The following is a 22,521-nucleotide window of genomic DNA, read 5'->3' as shown; positions in this document are numbered from 1 at the left end:
TTTTTTCCCTCTTGAACCAGGCCTTGGTTTTCTTGGCTGTGTGCTTTGGGTCATTGTCTTGTTGGAAGATGAAATGACGACCCATCTTAAGATCCTTGATGGAGGAGCGGAGGTTCTTGGCCAAAATCTACAGGTAGGCCGTGCTATCCATCTTCCCATGGATGCGGACCAGATGGCCAGGCCCCTTGGCTGAGAAACAGCCAAACAGCATGATGCTGCCACCACCATGCTTGACTGTAGGGATGGTATTCTTGGGGTCGTATGCAGTGCCATCCAGTCTCCAAACGTCACGTGTGTGGTTGGCACCAAAGATCTCGATCTTGGTCTCATCAGACCAGAGAACCTTGAACCAGTCTGTCTCAGAGTCCTCCAAGTGATCATGAGCAAACTGTAGACGAGCCTTGACATGATGCTTTGAAAGTAAAGGTACCTTACGGGCTTGTCTGGAATGGAGACCATTGCGGTGGAGTACGTTACTTATGGTATTGACTGAAACCAATGTCCCCACTGCCATGAGATCTTCCCGGAGCTCCTTCCTTGTTGTCCTTTTGGTTAGCCTTGACTCTTCGGACGAGCCTGGCCTCAGCACGGGAGGAAACTTTCAAAGGCTGTCCAGGCCGTGGAAGGCTAACAGTAGTTCCATAAGCCTTCCACTTCCGGATGATGCTCCCAACAGTGGAGACAGGTAGGCCCAACTCCTTGGAAAGGGTTTTGTACCCCTTGCCAGCCTTGTGACCCTCCACGATCTTGTCTCTGATGGCCTTGGAATTCTCCTTTGTCTTTCCCATGTTGACCAAGTATGAGTGCTGTTCACAAGTTTGGGGAGGGTCTTAATTAGTCAGAAAAGGCTGGAAAAAGAGATAATTAATCCAAACATGTGAAGCTCATTGTTCTTTGTGCCTGAAATACTTCTTAATACTTTAGGGGAACCAAACAGAATTCTTGTGGTTTAAGGGGGTTGAATAATAAATGACCCTCTGAATAAACGTTTCACAATTTAAAAAAAAAAAATAAAAAAAGAAATAACATTCTTTTTTGCTGCAGTGCATTTCACACTTCCAGGCTGATCTACAGTCCAAATGTCACAATGCCAAGTTAATTCCGAATGTGTAAACCTACTAAATCTGCAGGGGGTTGAATACTACTTGTAGGCACTGTATAATATATATAACATTTCAAGAAAAATACTCCACCTCGGGAAAACAAAAACCCTTCTCCAGTAGTTTGTTTTAAAAACTGATCTATTTTTCCAGACTCTAAACCTGAGGATAAAGGAAATCTGTCACCATAGTTCTGCAATGTAATCTGAAAGCAGCATGATTGGGGTCAGAGACCATGATTGCAGCAGTGTGTCATTTACTGGGTTGTTAGGTGTAGTTTCAATAAAATCACTGTTTTATCAGCAGGAGATTATCACTACCGGTCTGGTTGTCTCATGCCATGTAGTCCTACTTTGTATGACCACACCTTTACCACTGATTGGCAGCTTCCTGCCTATGCAGCATGTACATAGATATCTGCCAATCATTGGTGAGGGGCGGGGTTATTTAGGGCTCAACATTCAGAGAACTGGTAGCTCTGAAGCAGAGACAACAGGAATTTAATCAGACCAGTAAGTGACACATTGCTGGAAAAAGGGTCTCATCCCCTTCAGATTACATAGCAAAAAAATGGTGACAGATTCCCTTTAACAATTTCTAAATACTTTTTAAATGCTTTTAGTGATTACCAAAGAAAGAAACGGTTTCAGTTACTGCAATGTTTATTTAGAACATGGCAACAAGTATTAACACTAAAAAATATTACAGAGGATAAAAGCAAATATAAAACACAGAGGATAGTAAAAGTATAAACAGTATATACAGGGATAGACAGATCCTACACATCGTGAATGAGTCCGATCCTGCGTGTATTTGGCGGCCAGATACCTTTCTGTGGTGCTGATGGTGTCTGTCTCTTTGTGTCCCAGCGGAGGCAGAAAAGGATGTCTCCTCTCAGGCGACAGCACCATCTTAAAGGGGTTATTTTGTTGACTATCGCCCCAACAAAATACAGGTAGTTGATTCCTCCCTCCCCTGATGAAGATTGAACACCCCCAAAAAAAAAACATCGAAACGTACGTTGGGCGTTTTCCTGAGGTTCCCTCCCGTGACTGATTGTTGACAATGCTTTTTCTGTGTGGCAGCTTGCCTGCAGCTTTAAATTGTATGTATATTGATGCATATGGGACTCTGAAGTTATAGGCCGTTTGGGGCACAGCTCAATATGGTACATATAATATGATTAATGACATCGTTTTGTATTCTGTAAATGGCTTATTCACTGAGAATCCCTAATGAATTGCATTTGATACCTGGTCCGGGTACTTTTTAAGTGCTTTTAATGGATGTTCACCTCATGTTTTAATAAAAATGTTGTATGATTTTGCACTATAAAAACTCTATTCTCATTTTTTTGCATTATTAAGGTAGTTGGTGACTACCTGACTGTTGTGCCTGGCACCGATCTCTGCCGGCACAGACCGCTCCTGACGGCGATTCAGCGGCTTCTACTGACATCACAACACATTCTCCTCCTCGGTTGATGGGACGTGACTGCTGACGTCATGCTGATTGACATCCGGCTTCCTGCTGCCTAATTGCCAGGAGCCGTCAGTCAGCATGATGTCAGCAGTCATGCCCCGTAGACAGAGCAGCACGGAAGAGGAATAGCTGCTCTGTTGGTCTAGTGCGGAGAATCACCGGCAAGAGCAGTCACTGACAGCCCTGAGGCAGTGCTATGCTGCGGTCACGTCCGTCTCCCTGTTTTTAGAGACCAGTGACAGTCTTTGGATAGGAGCCTCTCATCTGGCTCGCTACATCTAAATGGGTGTAGTTTCTTTTGATACTGAAATGGTTAACGCCCGTTTCACACATTCGGCATTTTTCTGGATGTCGGATCCGGCACGCATGCAGTACAGTACATTCATTTACAGTGGAAGCGCGATACCATGCGGTTGTGTGATCATGCACAACCGCACTTGTCCGCATGGTGTTACGCTTCTACTGTAAATTAATGTACTGCGCTGCATGCGTGCCGGATCCAGCGAAATACCAGATGTGTGAAACGGGCCTAAATGTCAGTTTTTCTCTTGCAGCTTTCCCAAGCAGTTTCTAGTCGAGTGCTTCAGCTGCACTTACTTTGAGGTCACGCCCTTCAGGTTTAAATAGTGGTGTTACCCAGCAATCCCTGCTGAAGATACAAAGTCATTTAGTCTCTGCCCGTCTTGGAGGAAGGTTCTGCTGAGGAAGATTCCTGTTCTCAGGCATTATCATTACCCTACCTTGTGTCAGGTTAGTGCAGCAGTGAGGCTTAGTTTACCTCACCTGCCCTCCACTAGTCAGGGTATCTATAGGGTCTAAGGTTCCTGTTCGGCGACAGTTGTGGAGACTGTATAGAGACTGGCTAGGAGAGTAGGCACAGATGCAGGTGAGGATAGGAGGTGTCCCACCATTCCCTCTCACTAGTTCCAGGGCCTCCCGCTGTTTTTGTGTCCCCCGGTGTCCCCTTTTAGTTGAATTTTTGCGTGGTCTGAACGCCCCCACCATGCTTGTCTTACCAGACAAGTGTGACAGGTGCCCTTTAGTTCTCAGGCCCATAGTAAAAAAAAAAAAAAAATATCTATAGTATAGTCCTGGATAACCCCTTTAACATTCTTGATTACGCTGCCTAGTTTCACATACATTTTGAGGCCTAAGGGTGAGGTATAATTTTTGTTTTTATATATATTCCCATAAATAAACTTTGATCCATATTCTTGGATAGGTTTGCCAACTAAAAATGGCTATGGGCAGTGGTTCCTTTGGGGCATAGGTATTTTTTAGGCTACAGTCACACACCCATTTGCTGTCAGTATTTTTCACGAACGCTTCACTGAGCCATAGGGTTCCATTAAGCCAACAACATTTTTTTAAAAAAAATGGCTCAGTGTCTCCGGTCCGTGAGACTCCGAGCATATCCTATTCTTATTTTTAGGATCAAATTTGGACATTAAAGCCTATAGGGATCCGTATAAAATCGAAGACACTTTATACTTCGGATTTCCATCCGTTTTCACTGAACTATTAATAAAAATTGAAAAAAAAAAAAATTCAGACAGACAGTCTATGTGCTTTAGTGATTAAATAAAAAAAAAAAAAAAAAAAAAAAAAAAAAAGTGGAAGCAACAGAGCTGACACCTGAGGAAGCAAATCGTTTCGCTTGTGAATGCAGCATTACCGCGTATTGGCTGGAAATATCTACACGGCCGTTTGGTGTATTGTTATATCATGACTGATTCTACGTATTATTGCAATATTCGGTCTGGCCTTAGTTCAGCAAGTCTTAAAAGGGATGGTCTCGGATTCAGTCGTCTTCCCGTGCTCCCAGCCTAATGATGAAGACAAAGGTCCAAAAGCCTGAACTGAAGATGATTCATTAGGACAGAAGCTACAGGAGCCCAGGGGTGTCCAATTTATTTATATATTTTACAAATTTGCTAAAAATAACACTAAAAGCAACTAATATAGTATTGGTATGACAGTTGGTGCCCAGAAGATTCTATGGAAAGGGGAGGAGCAAGAGACATCCCATTACTAAGATAGATGTCAGTTGGTGCCCACAACATTCTATGGAGAGGGGAGGAGCTACAGAAATCCCATTACTAAGGAGATGATAGTTGATGCTCATAAGATTCTATGGAGAGGGGAGGAGCTACAGAAATCCCATTACTAAGGAGATGATAGTTGATGCTCATAAGATTCTATGGAGAGGGGAGGAGCTACAGAAATCCCATTACTAAGATAGATGTCAGTTGGTGCCCAGAAGATTCTATGGAGAGGGGAGGAGCTACAGCCATCCCATTACTAAGATAGGAGACGTCAGTCGGTGCCCAGAAGATTCTATGGAGAGGGGAGGAGCTACAGCCATCCCATTACTAAGATAGGAGACGTCAGTTGGTGCCCAGAAGATTCTATGGAGAGGGGAGGAGCTACAGAAATCCCATTACTAAGGAGATGCCAGTTGGTGCCCATAAGATTATATGGAGAGGGGAGGAGCTAGAGACACATTTTGCTGCAAGTTCTTCTGAAAACAGTTATATTTTAACTTTTTTTCTACCACAGATTTAACCCCTTCACGATTCACCATACATGTATGGCGCGAGTCGGAAACGTGTGTATGGAGTGGACCCACAGGGTGAGTTCGCCCCATATTGGTCAGGTAATGACAGTTACAGCAGAACCTGTCGCTAACAATGGTAGGTGGACATCTGCCCATGATTGTTAACCTGTTAAAGCCCGCTGTCAAACTCTGACACTGTCATTTAACACATGGCGGTGTGTCATTTTAACTCCTTCACAACCAATGACTGATATATCAGTCATGGATCGTGTGAGGTTAATCCCCGCCCCCTGCCGTGGGCAGGTCACGGCGGTACGCGCACATATCAGCGGTTTTCAACAGCTGACATGTGTGCCTGCATGTTACGAGTGGAATCGCATTCCACCCGCAACTTTTAACCCTTTACATCTCGCTGCCAAAGTCTGGCAGCGAGATGTATATGCGCGCGGCCATTACTTTCACTTACCGCTGCCCCTACCGGAAGTCACATGCATGATTGCGTGACTTTTGGTAGTTGCCATGGTAGCACAGGGTCATGTGATGACGCCTGTAGCTAAAATGAGTCACTTTCTCTCATAGTGCCAGCACGGAGAGTAAAGCAGCATATCTGCAGATCCCGGCTCTGTAGCTGAGATCTACTGATAGGGGGCTATATAGATCAACAATCCGATCGTTCTGCCCTAGGGGGACTAGTTAAATATAAAAAAAAAAAAAAAAAAAAAAAAAAAAAAAAAAGTTCAAATCACCCCCCTTTCACCCCATTAAAAATTAAAGGGTTAAAAAAAATAAAAAAATACACATATTTGGTATCGCCGCGTTCAGAAACGCCTGATCTATCGAACTGTAAAATCAATTAATCTGATCAGTAAAAGGCGTAGCGGCAAAAAAATTCCAAACGCCAAAATTACGTTTTTTGGTCGCCACAAGTTTTGCGCAAAATGCAATAACAGGCGATCAAAACATAGCATCTGCGCAAAAATGGTTCCATTAGAAATGTCAGCTGAAGACGCAAAAAATAAGCCGTCACTGAGCCATGCACCGACCCCGACCTGAGGCATCACAACGACACATCAGTTTTGCCATATAGTGAACAAGGTGAATAAAACATCCCAAAAACTATTGTGCGATCACACTTTTTTTGCAGTTTTTCAGTACACCATATGGTAAAACTTATGGTTTCATTTAAAAGTAAAACTCGTCCCGCAAAAAACAAGCCCTCATATGGCAAGATTGACGGAAAAATAAAAAGGTTACGGCTCTCGGAAGAAAGGGAGCAAAAAAACAAAAAAAAAACAAAACGCAAAAACGGAAAACGTCCTAGAGCTGATGGGGTTAAGAGAACTTGCAGTAGAGTGTCTATGATGGGCTCTAGCTCCACCCTCTGCCTCTAGCTCCTCCTCCCCACAGAACATTATGAGCACCAATTGTCACCCCTTATCTCAGTAAGGCAAGTCTGTCTTCAAGGAGCACAAATTATACGTCTTATCTGTGAATTGAGATTGAAAGATCAATCCTAGAGGGGAGAAAAGCAAATCTCTCTAGTAAGATTCATATATTACAAAAGTTACTTACTTTAAAATTTACTATTGGTTTATGAAATAAAAACTAGTGATGAGCGGGCACTAGCATGCTCGGGTGCTCAGTACTAGTAATTAGTGATGAGCGAGCACTACCATGCTCTGAGCAGTTGGATGGGCGCGACTTGAATACCCGAATATAATCAAACGCAATGGGGAACTCGAGAATTATTCTGGGAACATTTCTGGAAAAATGCTGGAATTCCCCATTGACTTCTATTATGCGAGCGTCCGACTGCTGGGTACGAGTACCGAGCACCTGAGCATGGTAGTGCCCGCTCATCACTAGTTTACGAGTATCAAGCATGGTAGTGCCCACTCATCACTAGTTACAAGTACTGAGCATGGTAGTGCCCACTCATCACTAGTTACGAGTACTGAGCACCCGAGCATGGTAGTGCCCGCTCATCACTAGTTTACGAGTACCAAGCATGGTAGTGCCCACTCATCACTAGTTATGAGTACTGAGCACCCGAGCATGGTAGTGCCCACTCATCACTAGTTTACGAGTACCAAGCATGGTAGTGCCCACTCATCACTAGTTATGAGTACTGAGCACCCGAGCATGGTAGTGCCCACTCATCACTAGTTATGAGTACCGAGCACCCGAGCATGGTAGTGCTCGCTCATCACTAGTTACAAGTACCGAGCATGGTAGTGCCCGCTCATCCGTAGATACGAGTACCGAGCACCCGAGCATTGTAGGGCCCACTCATCACTAGTTACCAGTACCAAGCACCCGAGCATGGTAGTGGTCGCTCATCACTAGTTACAAGCACTACCATGCTCGCTCATCACCAGTAAAAACCAGTTACACTATAACCTCTGTAGTGAAAAATGCCTTTGTGAAGTCCCTACATGTCCGCTCCCTTCTCTCAGATTAGTAAAGGTAGACTTGTCCATAAATGATTTTGGGCACTTGCTGCCGGCATAAAATGTGTTCTCAGATGTTTTAGCAGCCCAGAACTTTCTGTGAAGCTTTTGTCACATTCATTACAAGCATAGGGCCGCCATCCTGTGTGAATCCGCTGATGGCGCACCAGATGGGACCTCTGAATAAAACATTTTTTCACAATGAGAGCACGAGTATGGCTTCTCCCCAGTGTGGGTTCTTGAGTGAGTGAAGAGTTTGGACCTCTGAGCGAAACTTTTGCTACATTTGTTGCACACGTTTGGCCGCTCCCCTGTGTGTGATCTCTGATGTCTCACAAGGTGCAACTTACATATGAACCTCTTGTCACAGTCACTACAGGCAAATGGCTTCTCCCCAGTGTGCGTCCCTCTATGTATGACAAGCTGGGAGCTTTCTATAAAACGTTTCCCACAGGAATATGGCCTCTTGCCTGCATGGATTCTCTGGTGTCTTTATAGATTTGAGCTACGGTGGAAGCATTTTCCGCAGTGCATTTGTAGGGTCTCTCAGTGAGGTGGGATTTACGTTCAGACATTACTTCAGAGCTTGGCGCTTCTTGACCCAATCCACGTCGTTCCTTCAGACACATTCATAACCTGTAGATTAATTTTTGTCTGTCATGTAAAGTCTCTTGAACAATAGACCGAAAGCTAAACTTCATCGCGTTTTTAGACTTGTAGCTTAAGTTCCTGTTCGCCGCACACAGAACTTTCCACTTTCCAATATCTAGTGGACACATCGGTGTCTGAACCAGAGTTCGGCTCCTCTTTGATTGTGATGGGGAGCACATCTGCAACAGAAAACAAGAAGGTTCTTACATGAAATTTGTTTTATATACGCCACATGCCGGGAGAAGTCCAACCACCCAGGGAGGGGTCTTCCTGTAGAATAGTTGGGAGGACACAGTATCATTATATGGCGTCTCCAAAAGTGCACATAGATAGGGCGCCAGTCACACAGGTACGTGTAGTGCATAGTGTCCGGCTTACAGCTTATTGATGACACCCATACTATTAGATCAGTCGGGCTGTCCAGCCCTATATAAGTGCACCCCACAGGACAAACACCCCAATTTACCCAGCAATAAAGCGCCTGGCTGCGCCCTGTAAGTAAGGAGACATTTGCAATAAAAAGAGGACGTCGTGTGAGTCATTACACTAAATTGACATATCTGTGAGAAGCCTTATCTGTGTACACAAGTAATACTAGGAACCTATGTGTGGACGTCATTAAACTTAATATTTGCAGAATATGGTAATCCATACCTTCACTGGGCAGCGCACCACCGCCTTCTGCCTATTCCAACCATTGATTGGCTGCATTCTGTGTACACTGTACATAGGCAGAAAGCTGCCAATCAGTGGTGTGGTGGGGTTATATAGAGCTCAGCATTCAGAGAACTGATAGATCTGCAGCAGAGAAAACAGTCTAATCAAAACTGCAGCAAGCAGCCAAGTACACCGACGAGGAAAGGGGTATCAATGTTTTGAACCTTTGACTTTCAGGCGCCATATCTCACTATCCGCTACAGCTTTGAACGTGAGACTACCTTCATGTTATAAACCAGGAGTGGGAACCTCCGGCCCGTGAGCCAAATGTGGCCCACGATGACCTTTTCTGCAGCCCCCGGTCACATTCCGGGGACCGCAGTGCTCAAGCGGCAGCCGCGTCTTGCTGGCTGCTGGCCCTGTAAACCTCCTCGTGTGCTTCAAACACACGCAAGCAGTATTCATCACTGAATGCTACGTGTGCATACACTGAAGGATTAGATCGCATGAGGACGTACTTTGGGGCAGGGCTAGCATGTGATGAAAAGGAGGTGCAGCCCCATCATCCCCAGTACTATTTGTGCCCCCAGGGATGTATATACCAGTACCTCTCAGTGATGTATATGCTAAAGCCCCTCCTGTGCTGTGTCTATCTTGTGATGTATATATGCCCCCCAGCCCCTCCAGGGACGCATGTATGCCCCCCAGCCCCCCCAGGGGCGCTTGTATGCCCCCCAGCCCCCCCAGGGGCGCTTGTATGCCCCCCAGCCCCCCCAGGGGCGCTTGTATGCCCCCCAGCCCCTCCAGGGGCGCATGTATGCCCCCCCAGCCCCTCCAGGGGCGCATGTATGCCCCCCCAGCCCCTCCAGGGGCGCATGTATGCCCCCCCAGCCCCTCCAGGGGCGCATGTATGCCCCCCCAGCCCCTCCAGGGGCGCATGTATGCCCCCCCAGCCCCTCCAGGGGCGCATGTATGCCCCCCCAGCCCCTCCAGGGGCGCATGTATGCCCCCCAGCCCCTCCAGGGGCGCATGTATGCCCCCCAGCCCCTCCAAGGGACGCATATATGCCCCCAGTCACTCCTGTGATCTATATGCCCACACTTGCCCCTGTGATGTATATGCCCCCAGCCCCTCCTGTGCTGTATATACAACAGACCTAGCGTCTCCTATGATATTTATGATTTACAAAACTTATTATGACAAAGAATTGACTGTGCTCCAGACCGAGAAACCTGGAAAAGCAGTTGTGAAAAGCAACGTGATCAAAATCACCGAACATCACAGCAGCACCAAAGAGAAACAGCTCCAGCCAGCACAGTAGGGGTGAGTTAATTGCTTGACCAAATGCAGCAGGGTAATTTTTCAGTTGATGATTTTGAGTGGCCCCTCGAACGATGTTGTAAATTTCCACATGGCCCAAGGCAGAAAAAAGGTTCCCCACCCGTTATAGACAGTCACATTTGCTATCTCATACATAAATGTTTAGTTATGCAGATTCTTGTCATGTCACTGCATTGTTAATGTTCTGCTCCAAAAAAAAAAAAAAAAAATATCTAAATTATTATTTTTTAAATTCACCTTTGGCTTTCAAGACAGTCCTTCTGGGCTCGCCATCAGATTCAAGTATGTCCTGACCGAAATCTGATCCCAGGTCTCTTCGACACGGTCCCAATGTTGGTGCACACTGATCGGCTCACTTGGGTATGTATACAGATTTCCTTCAGTGTTGGATTGGGTTGAGGTCTGAACTGTGGGAACAATCCAGCTCCTCTACTACATTGTCATGAACCATTTCTTCTCTAATCTCGACTTATGCTTTGGGTCAGTGTTCTGTGGGACACTGTCATTCTTCTCATACCCATAATACCCGAGTGTAAGAAGTAACTCATCTCGTAGGATCCTCACATATAGCTCAGCATTGAGACCATCATCAATCCTGGCCAAGTATCCAACGTCTTTGGCTGTGAATCACCCCCATATCATCAGGCTTCCTCCATCGAACTTGACAGTTCCTTCAATTTCTCGATCCGTTAGCGCCTTGTTCCCTTGTTTCTTCCAGACCCATTTACCCCCATCAGAGCCGTCTATTGACTTTCGTCTCATCGCTCCAAATCACCCGTTTCCAATCTTCTATTCTCCACTTTTTATACTTCTTTGTAAACTCGAGCTGACGCTTCTTATGACGATATTGAAGTCGAGGCTTCTTCACCTTTTTTCGGGCCACCATTCCAGACTTGTGTTATGTGAGTCACACGGTGTTTGCACGGACGTCTGTGATCTCACTATTATGAAGCAGATGAGCCGCCTCCACTGCCAGGTTTGTCTCCCCAAAACTGATAGACCTTGTGATGAGGTGACTTGTTGACGCCAATATTTTGCCTGGACATCACCTCTTGGCTTTTAAATGGATGGATGTTATTTCTTACCTCTTCCAACGGTCATGGCCTCACATGATGCAGTTTGGCAGTTTTCTTGGTCTATACACCGCTATCGATGAGCTGGATGATGCGGTTTCTTTTTTCTTGGGAAATCTTCTTCATGGCTGCTCCTTGATTTGATCCAGTGACTTTTCTCTTGAGAATCAACCTAATAACACACTGAGCTATTAGGGAATGTGAGAACAGGTTGTAATTTGTAGTATACAGGAAGAAAAAGATTTTTCAAACACCAAGAGCAAAACAGTAACAATGCAGTGACATGACAAGAATCTGCATAACTATGCATATGCTAAATAGATGCAAGTCACAATTATGCATGAGATAGCCAAGATGATGGTCTATAAAATAAGGGTCGTCTCACGCACGCTCAAAGCTGTAGTGGATGATGAGATATGGAGCCTGAAAGTCAAAAGTTCAAAACATTGTTACCCTTTTGCTTGTCAATGTAAGTAACACATCGCTGAAATCAGGGTCACCGTCTCTACATTATGCTGCTCTCAGATGGGGGAGCAAAAACCTGGTGACAGATTCCCCTAAACAAAAAAAAAACCCCAAAAAAAAAAAAAAACCACACACAATCTAATAATATAGCAACATGATACAGGACTAGAGGCCCTGATTCCAGCGATGTGTCACTTACTGGGCTGTGTACTGTCATTGTAATACAATCAATGTTATCTAGTATACTGTGCACAGAAAGCTGCTAATTAATGGTGGTGGCTGGGTTACAAAAAGAGGATAACTATGAGGCAAAAGACACCTAGTCCTGTAGTGATAATCTCCTGCTGATAAAACACTGATTTTTTTTTTTTGCCCCCAACATTCTAGGTGACTGTATATAAATGGGGTCTCACTGAGGAGACCTCACCAGTTTTGTCTCAATAAAGGGGCCACGGTGAGAGCTTTGTTGCCGGGTCCCACCTGTGCAGACGAGGCCAGGGCCGAGGAAACTGCTCAGAAGAAGGGAACCTGAGATGCTGACTGTGCATTTGACAAGAAATGTGAAATGTTTTATTTGATCTACAAGGTGAGACATGGAGGAGACAAAAATGGAATATCTTGATACATACCGGACGAGGGAGCTCTATCCAGAATGTCATCTCCCATTGGTTGACAGTCTTTAAAAACCAGAATTGAATTTAATAGCGTGTGATCTGTCTGGGTCCCTACATCTCGATATTCAATTTCTGACCACGCTGAATCCTGAAGATATTCGTCCTCAACTTTTATTATCCTAAGTGATCCATTATCAAAGCCCGTTGCGTAGTCCTGAAACATGTCTTCTTCGGCTTTTAGCCTGTCCATGATTGGAAGATGATGGAAGCTGTTGGTGGTCGAATCAAAACGTCTTTTTCGGTTTTTGTCTCGGTCCTTCCTCAAATTTTCCTCGATGATACATTCTCCTTCTGTGACGACGGGAAAGATGGAGGGAACGGCGTCGACTCTTAACGACCTCCCGCTGGTGTTGATGATGTAGGAATCGATGGTGAAGTGGCACGAGCACAGACGATATTTGTTCTGTTTGTTCTCGTCAAATATCTTCTGGGCCAAAGCGTTAAGATCTTTAAAGGTCTGTCCGGTCTGCTGCAGCCATGCTTTTATTCTGGAGACATTCTTCGGAAAGGGGTGCAAAATGGCCTGGTAGTTCTGGCCCGCTTTCCCCCTTTTTCCAGTATTGCTAACACATTGGTTTACCAAGCAGCTAGGCATGATTATGGTAAAAAGTGCCCTATATAACAAGAGAAAAAAAAACAAAAAACAGATTTGTAACATGTACCAAAATGTTATAGAGGTCATTATAAGGTTTTAAATAAGATCCCTCGTTATCCAACAGCGTAAGGTAAAAACTAGAGCGAGCGCAGTGCCGTGTGTGGTGTTAATCAATAGAAAGCCACAGACAGGTTGGATTAACTACCAACCCCTCCATAAAGGGGCAATGTGTGAACCGTCATGTCGTAGACTCATACAACTTACTACAGTGGAACCTTGGTTTACGAGATCAATCCCTTCTGGGACTGTGCTTGTTAACCAAGTTACTTGTCTATCAAAGCAAGATTTCCCATAGGAAATAATGGAAGCTCAGAAAATTCATTCCACAACTTGTTCAATGTCCCATCCTGGTCCCCTATTGTGCCAACACACACAGACACACCTCACTTTACCTTCCATTCCCTTGCTGGCCTCCTGGTTCTTGTAGTTCGCCGGTACAGGCTCTGTATCGGGTAACCATCGCAACCGATGCCAGAGATTCCGCTGCCAGCGCGCTGACATCAAAGGCACAAGCCGCTTGCTTCTCATTGGTCAGCGCACTGCCTTTGAGAAGCGGCTGACAGCGGAAGTTCCTCCATCGTCGCGATGGTTACCGGATACACATCCTGTACGGGCGAACTGCAAAAACCAGGAGGCCGGCGACGGAACAGAAGGTAAGGTGAGCATATGTGTGTTTGTGCATATTTGTGCGGAATGTAAGAGCGGGTCAGAGCGTGGTGAAAGTGCGGAACCGGAAGTGTGTGCGGTGAGTATTTGCTCGTACAGCAAAGCTTTGCTCGTAAACTGAGTTACAAATTTACAGAAAGCTTTGCTCGTATAGCGAAATACTCGCAAACTGAGGTTCCACTGTACTAGACTTCAACTATCGCAGGTGCCTGGATCTTTGGATATCTATTCTGTTCTTGGATCCCAGCAGGTCAACGTCTGACTTGTGATAGCAATTCATCCTTCTGGTTAAAGGGGTGGTCCACTACAAAGCATAGTGGCTACATCAATGTAAAGCTGTGACAGAATGCTTTTTTTAAATACCTTCGGTTGTCCATTCTGCCTGTGAGCGGCGCTATGGCTGTTCGTTCATCCCCCATCATGTGACCGGGGCTGATGTCCGGTGATGTCACGTAAACGTCCGAAATTGGAAGGTGACCCAGTGTTACCGGTGAGGGTCCCTGTCACCAGATTTGTGTGTGGACCAAGACTACCACTTTCACTAGCACTGCATTCCATGAAGGTGTATATGATCCGCTGACTCCCCTTGTATACCCCCAAAAACCTTTTTATATTTATCTGCGCTGAATATAAATCTGGATAGTCCAGTCCGATGGGCGTTCTTGTTACGTTGTCTATCCCTCCTCTTCGAGCTGATTTTCATCCTTTTCCTCTGATTGACGTTGATGATGCCTCTGTGTCATCCACATAGCCCAGGATAATCTGGTGCCTGCACAGAGACATCGCCGATTAGCGCATGAGCACTTTTGTTTTAGGCTCTACCCGCAGTAGGGCAGGGTAAAGTGCTCATTCACTAGTCGGCGAGGTCTCTGTGCAGGCACCAGATTACCCTCGGCTAAGTGGATGACACATAAGGCATCATCCACGTCAATCAGGGGAGAAAGACAGCAGTCAGCGGAGGGGGAGGGGCAGGCACCACAGCAAGGACGCCCAGCAGACCAGATTTACATGCAGAGAAGGAAACTATAAAAAGATTTTGGGGTATACAGGAGGGAGTCAGGGGATGATATAATCCTTTATAGAATGCAGCACAGGCGCTCTTGAAGGTGCTAGTCATTGTTCATACATGAAAAATTTGGTAACAGGTTCCCTTTAACTGCTTCAGGGTTTGGAAGAAGTAACATTTCCATTCTTCATTCTTTGTTTGGAAGCCGCCTGCTCTTTTATAGTTAAAGGGACTCTGTCAGGACGATTTTGCTATGTAATCTGAAGCCTGCATGCTGATTACAGCCCTGCATCTCTTATCACAAAGTGTGCTTTTGTTTACCTGCAATGTTAGTGTAAGCCTCTTAGCTTTATCATTAGCGGGTCTCAGCAGAGCATGAGCTCTAGTCCGACTCCGGCCCCTTCTGCAATTAGCAGTTTCGGTCTATAGAAATGTACACTGAAAGCTTGGTGTGGGTAGCTCTCAGAGCTCTGCTACATGCAAACAATTATATCTTTCGCTGTGTCAGAACGGCTGCAGCCAGTAATCTAAGTGATACATCGTTAGATTCAGAATCTCTGCCTACATCATGCTGCTCTCAAATGAGGAAGCAAAATCTGCTGACAAATTCCCTTTAAATGCATAAAAGGGAAAAAAAAAGCTGCCAAAAGACACCAAAAAAAAAAAAAAAAAAAAAATTGATAAAACCTTCAGAGAAGATTCTTCATATCCTCCATCCTGTGTGACCACAGAAATTGGAGGTAATCCGAGTGCAGTCTGATGATTTCCATGCATCCGTAGACTGCTATTTTCAGCATGCTGAATCGACATGAAGAAAAAAGTGCTGGTCGTCCCTGCCCCATAGTATAATATTGGAGCGAGGGCTGTCCGATATAATATCCGATAGCACTCGTCCGAGGTATACAGTAATGTGAGCGAGCCCTTTACATGCTGCACCTATCAGATGCCCAGCGCCCCTGCCCTCAACGCGACTGTGTGGTGCCGCCATGACGGTCTCGGTTGCTGCAGTGTTTGCTCTCCTAAAAAACTTGGAGATTGGAAATCTCACTAGATCGTACAACGCTGAAGTATTGTCTGAAACAGTACGAATAAACAATGTTAAAAAGGTAAAAAGAAAATAGCTCATAAAAGTTTAAAAAAAAAAAAAATCACAACTCCTTTCCCAAAACGATTATCACACTGATTACATGTTTCCCATGCAGATATGCTCTGCTACAGTCCGACCTATTTGGCATCGCCACGTCCAACAGTCTGACCTATTAAAATGTGAACAATGTAATCATTACAGTAACTGCCAACCCCCCCCCCCCCCAAAAAAAACCAAACCAAAAACCCACCAGAGTTAGTTTTCCCAAGTACCACACCTTCACCCCCCTACCCTCTAAAAATGCAATAAAAAGTGATTAAAAAAAACTTGTACGCGTACCCTGAAATACCAGCAATGACACCTACAAGTTCTATATTTTATATTTTTTTTTTAACAACTAGAGTGTGTGTGTGTGTGTGTGTGTGTGTGTGTGTGTGTGTGTGTGTGTGTGTGTGTGTGTGTGTGTAAGGCCGGGGCCACAAGGGGATTACTACGATCCCCTCGCATGACACTCGGCTCACGCTGGCAGTACAGAGTGTCATGCGAGTGTCCCTGCAACTGAGAGCCGATCATGCGAGCGGACCTCAGCTGCGGGGGGTGGGCCGGCTCTGATGGGGGGTGGGCTGGCTCTGATGAGGGGCGGGCCGGCTCCGAGGAGGGGAGGGAGGGATTTCTCTCCCTCCTTCGCCGGCTATTGCAATTCTCACTCTGCACGCGCGGTACACCGGTGTACCGCGAGTGCAGTGCGATTTTTCTCTCGCCCCATAGACTTGAATGGGTACGAGAGAGTCTCGCCTTACAATCGCAGCATGCTGCGTTTGTTTTCTCGGTCCGATTGTTGCTGAAAAAATAATCGCTCGTGGGTGCTGACACACAGGCTAATATTGGTCCGAGTGGAACGCGATGTTTTATCGCACTCCACTTGCACCGATTTTCATGCCATGTGGCTTAGACCTTATAACAAAGACCACATATATTCGGTATCAGTCATTATACTGTTCTGGACATTTCGTGCACAATGGATGTCCTACAAAACAGAAAGCAAAACAAACCCAAACGCGTTGGAACTGTATCTTTCTTCATCATTTCACCCTGCTTGAAATGTGGTAAATAAATGGTGGAATTCTAAATTACAACTCGTTCTGCAAAAAGTTATGTCTTCTGGGAGAAGGGAAGGAAGAGAGGAAAGGTTTAAGGCGATGTACACACCCATAGAGGGAACCTGAATGGCATTCTATGCTCTCCAACTCCACAGCATTCATACCTTTACGCCCAAATTCCCTCCCTAACCAGCCCTGTATAACTATTTACTAATATTAATGTTTAAAGGGAACTAACCATCTAAATTTTCATATATAAAGTAAAGCCGGTGCTATACTGGCACTAGGATGCTGAATGTAAGCAGAGCTTTTGTTCAGAGATTGGATGTTTCAATTTAGAAATATGTCCAAGTAAAGTTCCAGCAATGCACTGATTTGATTGACAGGTGCAACAGGAAGGGGATATGTGGGTTGGGTCTTGCTATTTCTGCCCCTGTCTAGCCTTCCTCTCCCTGTCGCCGTCATAGATGTTATTTCAGGCGCAGGCAGGCAGACAGGGGCGGGAATAGATAGCAAGACCCGACCAACATATTCTCTTCCTGTTGCACCTGTCAATCAAATAGCAGTGCATTGCTAGAACTTTACTTGCACATACAGTATAAAACCTCCAATTACTGAACAAAAGCTCTGCTTACATTCAGCATCCTAGCACCAGTATAGCACTGGCTTTACTTTATATATGAAAATCCTACTGGTTGGTGCCTTTTAAAAAGTGACTTATAAACATCTACTGTCCCTATGCTAATTATGGCCTTGACTAGTCGCAGAGGCATTGTTTCCCCAGACTAGTCAGCCCTCTTTCCATAAGATCACTCCTCTGTGGGTGAGATAACATGATTTCCACCGCCAGCTAATGGAAATCCTGTGGCTCATTTCGGCAGTGTCGGTGTGCCTCAGAAGCAGAGTGTACGTGTCCGGCTTCATTAGGCGCACTGTGCATGACCAGAAGTTCAGAAGACATGTCCATGAGCAGTCTTCTGTAGTGATGGGTAGTTCGTGAGTGAGTAGTTCAAAATGAACTAATCTTCAGAGTGAACTAGTTCATCTAGTTCACCATCCTGACAGAGATTAGTTCATTATGAACTAGAGTGGGAGGAGACAGACAGTGATCCTCATACAGCTCCAGGAGGCTCCTGCTCTCACACTTGAAGGTAGTAAAACACTAGCACACATCAAATACAAATATAATAGTAATAATAATATTAATAAAAACTGAAATTGCACAGTAGACAGACACAGCTCATATGTGTGTATGAGAGAGTTTTTCTGTGTGTGGTTTATGCTCCTCACCTGTCTGTGTGATAGGATCAGCCTCCTGTAGAGGATCAGTCTCCTGTAGAGGATCAGCCTCCTGTAGAGGATCAGCCTCCTGTAGAGGATCAGCCTCCTGTAGAGGATCAGCCTCCTGTAGTCTAGAAGATCAGTCTTGCTAAAAACTTTACCACTGTCTCCTGTTCTGTTCTCAAAATGGTGAATGCTGAACTGCTCCTCAGCTCCCTCATCCACATTCATTATGAGTCAGTACTCTACACTACCACATGGGGCGCTGCTGGGCTCAGTGAGATGCATCAGATTGAACTAGACTGTCCTGAGTCATTCTCAGTAGAACATTTAGTTCAGCAGCTCATCTAGTTCATCTAGTTCACAGGTCACATGATGCATTTCCTGTCAGCTCATAGGACAGGGTGGAGAGAAATACTGAACTAAACAGCAGTGTGAGGAGACAGAGAGTGATTCCTCTACAGCTCCAGGAGGCTCCTGCCCTCACACTTGCTCTTTATAGCTCCTGATGCTGGAAAAGAAGGGAGTAACACTATACCACACATCAAATATAAATATAATAGTAATAATAATATTAATAAATACTGAAATTGCACAGTAGACAGACACAGCTCATATGTGTGTATGAGAGAGAGTTTTTCTGTGTGTGGTTCATGCCCCTCACCTGTCTGTGTGATAGGATCAGCCTCCTGTAGAGGATCACCCTCCTGTAGAGGATCAGCCTCCTGTAGAGGATCAGCCTCCTGTAGCCTAGATCAGTCTTGCTAAAATCTTTACCATTGGCTCCTGTTCTGTTCTCAAAATGGTGGCTGCTGAACTGCTTCTCAGCTCCCTCATACACATTCATTATGGGTCAGTACTCTACACTCTACACAGGGGGCGCTGCTGGGCTGAGTGAGATGCATCAGACTGAACTAGACTGTCCTGAGTCATTCTCAGTAGAACATTCAGTTCAGCAGCTCATCTAGTTCATTTAGTTCACAGGTCACATGATGCATTTCCTATCAGCTCCTCAGGATAGAGTGGAGAGAAATACTGAACTAGATGAACTAAATGAGCTAATCTTATGAACTAAGGCTGGTTTCACACTACGTCTTTTTAACATCCGCTGAAAACGTTTTTTTAGCGGAAGTACGGATCCTGCTTTTACAGCAAATAACGTATGCAAACGCATATGTTATTTTGCAGGATCCTGCACTGGATATTTAGGGGCGGGCATTGGAGTCATGTGATCGGGAGTGAGGGGAACTAGACTGGGAGCCGGCATCTGACAGCTGCAGACGCTGGTAACCAAAGGTAAACATCGGCCTTGGATACCCGATATTTATCTTGGTTACGAGTGTCTGCAGCTGCTAGGAGCAGGGCTGCCTGCACACGTAACCAACGTAAACATCGGGTAACTAAGATAAGTGGTTACCCGATATTTACCTTGGTTACGAGTGTCCGCAGCTCTCAGGCAGGGGAGAGAGGGAGGGGAGGAAGGGGGAAAGACAGAGATAGAGAGAGAGGGGGTGAGGGAGGGAGTAGAGAGATAGACAGATCACGCGAGACTGGTTCTGGGCATGCTCAGTACTTTCTGGGCATGCTCAGTACAAAAGCAGGATCCTGTTACAACGCAACTGAACGCATTCTGCTAGGCAGGATCCAGCACTCATTGAAATGCATTGCAGCTCGCGGCGCAATGTGAAGGATCCTGTGAGATGCGTTATTTTGACAAAGCAAAAAAACGCTACATGTTGCGTTTTTGAAACATGTCAAAATAACGCATCTCACAGGATCCTGCGTCTAACGGACGCAAACGCATGCAAACGCAGGTGGACGCGAGTCCATTGAAAATGCATTGCAGTGAAAACGGATTTGCACAGGATCCGTACTTCCGTTAAAAAAACGTTTTTAACGGATGTTAAAAAGACGTAGTGTGAAACCAGCCTAATCTTTTCAGTGAACTAGTTCATGGTGAACTAAGGCTAGTTTCACACTACGTCTTTTTAACATCCGCTGAAAACGTTTTTTTAGCGGAAGTACGGATCCTGCTTTTACAGCAAATAACGTATGCAAACGCATATGTTATTTTGCAGGATCCTGCACTGGATGTTAGGGGCGGGCAAAGGAGTCATGTGATCGGGATTGAGGGGAGCTAGACTGGGAGGAGGCTTCTGACAGCTGCATACGCTGGTAACCAAGGTAAACATCGGCCTTGGATACCCGATATTTACCTTGGTTACGAGTGTCTACAGCTGCTAGGAGCAGGGCTGCCTGCACATAGCAGAGCCGGGCTGCGTGCACATAGCAGAGCCGGGCAGCGTGCACATAGCAGAGCCGGGCAGCGTGCACATGAGAGAGAGAGAGAGAGAGAGAGAGAGAGAGAGACCGACCGACCGACCCTGTCCCTGTACCGGGCATGCTCAGTAGAGAATCAGGATCCTGTTATAACGCAACTGAACGACTTTTGGTAGGCAGGATCCAGCACTCATTGACATGCATTGCAGCTCGCGGCGCAATGTCAAGGATCCTGTGACATACGTTAATTTGACAAAGCCAAAAAACGCTACATGTTGCGTTTTTGAAACATGTTAAATTAACGCAAAATGACGGATCCTGCATCTAACGGACGCAAACGAATGCAAACGGAAGTGGACGTGAGTCCATTGAAAATGCATTAAACACAAAACGGATTTGCACAGGATCCGTACTTCCGTTAAAAAAACGTTTTCAACGGATGTTAAAAAGACGTAGTGTGAAACCAGCCTAATCACCAAAATGAACTAGATTTCCCATCACTAGTCTTCTGAACTTCTTGTCACGTGTGCCTAATGAAGCCATGAAGTGTCCACCCTGCTTCGGAGGAGCACCGACACTGCTGAAATGAGCTGCACACATGCGTGAGATTTCCATTCACTGGCGGTGGAAATCACGTTATGTCACCCATAGGGCAGTGATCATATGGAGAGAAGGCCGACTAGTCTAGGGAAACAACGCCTCTGCGACTAGTCAAGGCCATACTTAGCATAGGGACAGCAGAGGTTAGAAGACACTTTTGTAAAACATTGATATGAGTGAATGGCGTTATACAGGGCTGGATAGGGAGGGGGAAGGGTATACAGCCATCCATGCCGCTGGGGTGGAGGCGCAGAGGACCTGACAGCTTCCCTGTAACAGCACAAGGAGCGTTATGTTTCTTCCCCTCCCTGGTTCCAAGCTCTCTGCTTCCTGGTCACAGACAGAGGCGGCAGCTCCGCTCCAGGTGACACAGGTGGGGGCTGTGACTACAGAGCCCTGTGCACACCTGCGTCCTATCCTCACACCCGTCTACACAGGTCACACACAAGCGCTGCACGTGCGGGGCCCCGGGACCCCAACGTGAGCGACACACTTTACCTGAAGGCAGATGAAAGAAATCCTACTGGGCTAAAGGACCTTCGATGATGTCATGAACATGTGATCAGTCACGTGTGTGGGAGGTGTCAGCTTTTATGTTCAGACTGTGCTGCGTTGCTATAGGACCTTTGATGATGTCATGAGCACGTGATCAGTCACATGTGGGAGGAGTCAGAGCTCAGGCTTGTGCTGCAGGAGACGCCAAAGTACCTATGTGATGTCATGAGCACGTGATCAGTCACACGTGGGAGGAGTAAGAGCTTAGCTTTGTGCTGAAGGAGGCGCCAAAGTACCTCTGATGATGTCATGAGCACGTGATCAGTCACCTGTGGGAGGAGTCAGCGCTCAGGCTTGTGGTACAGGAGGCGCCAAACTACCTATGTGATGTCATGAGCACGTGATCATTCACATATGGGAGGAGTCAGAGCTCAGGCTTGTGCTGCAGACTTGAGGCTCGGAGACGCGGCCAGATCCACAGTAGTGTTGGCGAAAGGAGGCGTGGCAGGAGAGGAGGGGGCGGAGGCTGCGCATGCTCAGTACGCGATGCTAATGCGCGACTGTCGATCATTTAGCCGCTAGTGTGCTGCAGGAGGCGCCAAAGTACCTCTGATGATGTCATGAGCACGTGATCAGTCACATGTGGGAGGAGTCTGCTTCAGTCTCCTTGTGTCAGAGAACGCAAAGAGCAGGACAGGAACCTCTAGTGCCACCTAGTGGAAGTAGGAGTCACAGCCAGAAGAAACCCTTCAGTGCTCTCTGCTCCCTCCTTCCCTATATCCTGCTCCCATTCCTTCATTTTTCCTCCTCCCCTCCCTCATTATGGCTACTGAAAACAGGAGGAAAAACAAACAAAAGGTCTGGTGATTAAGGGTTAAAAAAAAAAAAAAAAATAATCATG

At 45.9% G+C, this 22,521-nt stretch overlaps 1 pseudogene; it reads right to left on the bottom strand.

Moving 5' to 3' along the window:
• Positions 1-7,427: 7,427 nt before the first annotated feature.
• LOC142304220 (uncharacterized) lies at positions 7,428-21,671 on the bottom strand (annotated as a pseudogene).
• Positions 21,672-22,521: the final 850 nt, after the last annotated feature.

Source organism: Anomaloglossus baeobatrachus, chromosome 4, assembly GCF_048569485.1.
Source record: "Anomaloglossus baeobatrachus isolate aAnoBae1 chromosome 4, aAnoBae1.hap1, whole genome shotgun sequence".
Lineage (NCBI taxonomy): Eukaryota > Metazoa > Chordata > Amphibia > Anura > Aromobatidae > Anomaloglossus > Anomaloglossus baeobatrachus.
This window is presented reverse-complemented; position numbering and strand designations above follow the sequence as displayed.